At 43.6% G+C, this 1,733-nt stretch overlaps 1 pseudogene; it reads right to left on the minus strand.

The window, feature by feature from the left end:
• Positions 1–1,003: 1,003 nt before the first annotated feature.
• On the minus strand, positions 1,004–1,415 carry LOC114007457 (40S ribosomal protein S10 pseudogene; annotated as a pseudogene).
• Between the last annotated feature and the right edge of the window lie 318 nt (positions 1,416–1,733).

The following is a 1,733-nucleotide window of genomic DNA, read 5'->3' on the forward strand; positions in this document are numbered from 1 at the left end:
GATGGATGGCCATGCCGCAATCCTTCTCCTCCAGTCTTCTCTTGTGATCTTGGGCATGCATGCACACATGCTTGGCGTGTTCTAAGTCACCAGGTCTGGGACTTGAATCATGGTCAACTATGTGAAAATTCAGTGACATAATCATTACACCATCTGCTGGCCCATCCATTTTTGATTCTTAAAAAAATTTTTTTCTGGGGCCAGCAGGTGGTGTGGTGGTTAAAGGTGCTGGACTCCCACATGGCCAAATGTGGTTCGAGTCTCGGCTTGCTTCCTCACTTTCCCTCTCTCTTTCTCTCTCATTCTGTTCCTCTCTGGTCAAATGAAAACAAACAAACAAATAAACAAATAAAAAGTTAACTTTATTTACTTATTTCAATTTGATCAGAGAGGGACAGAATGAGAGAGTGAGAATGAGAGACAGAGAGAGAGGGAAAGTAAGAAAGCAAGTCACTAGGTCTGGGACTCAAACTGTGGTTGACCCTGTGGGAGTCCAGGGCTCTTAACCACCACACCACCTGCTGGCCCAATAAAATAATTCTTAAAAAAATGTTTTTTCCTTAAATTTTTTATTGCCTGTGGGTGTGTGTGGTCATCAGTGAGAGAGAGAGTGAGAGAGAGAGACAGAGAGAGAGAGAGAGAGAAAGAGAGAGGAGAGTGCAAGGGAGAACACCTCCCAATTGGAAGTGATCTCACTGAAATCCTTTTTTCTCCATTTCTCCTTCCTGGCAGGATTTTGGGCATGCATGCACATGTGTCTGGAGTGTTTTTCAAGCCACCAGCACCAGGATTTGAATCATGGTTGGTCATATGGTATCTAGCTTTCTATGTACAACGCTTAGCCATTGCCTTATGGAGTCAGCACTCCTTGATTTTTTAAACACAATATTGCAAATCTCACTAATTACCCATGATTCAAAATGTGCTTTCTTATTTATTTATTTATTTATTTTAGTTTTTTCTGGCTACAAGTGTACTCAACACAAAATAATCTCCTCCAACTTTACCGAGGTGGTTGGCCACGTCTAGGACCAAATTCAGCTCTAAATTCGGTGGCTGACTCGGCCCCAACCTCAGCTTTCTTGTCTGCACCAGGGGGCACAGCACTCTGTCTGTGGGTGTCTCTGTCACGGTGCAGGGTGGCAGGCATGATGGGGGGGGAGGGGTTGCAGGTGGAGGTAATGGCGCAGGTACTGGATACCCTCATTGGTAAGGTATCAGCAGGGACGTCTCCAAACAAACTGCTCCTTCACATAGCCTCGAGACTTAAGAGACTGCATGGCCTTCATGAAGGTTGGGCACATTCTCGTCGGCCAGCTCCAGGTGCTTGGGCATATGAACATCCTTTTTGACCATCATCACTCCCTCCTTAAAAAGGAGTTCGTGGCAATCTGGTTCTTCTTGGGCACCAACATCGCAGTGGCAGCAGGGTCCAGGGCTGGGGCTGGAAAGCCAAATGTGCTTTCTTATTTAAAAAAAGAGAAAAACACAGAAATACCAGTGTTGTTCCAGACAGCTGTATTATGTTGGGATGACATAGGTCTGGAAGGTGTTCGTTCTATTAAACATTTCTGGAAACAACTATTTTAGCTTGATTTATGGTGCTGAAATAATTATTGTTATTTTATGGATTCCACATATTTTTATTGCAGAACAACATTTGGAAAGCATCTTCCAATTGTCCAATTGTTCAGGCACCATTCCCTTACCCTGAATTATTTGAATTTAATTAA

This window comes from Tupaia chinensis, unplaced genomic scaffold (genome assembly GCF_000334495.1).
Source record: "Tupaia chinensis unplaced genomic scaffold, TupChi_1.0 Scaffold000179_1, whole genome shotgun sequence".
Classification (NCBI taxonomy): Eukaryota; Metazoa; Chordata; class Mammalia; order Scandentia; family Tupaiidae; genus Tupaia; species Tupaia belangeri.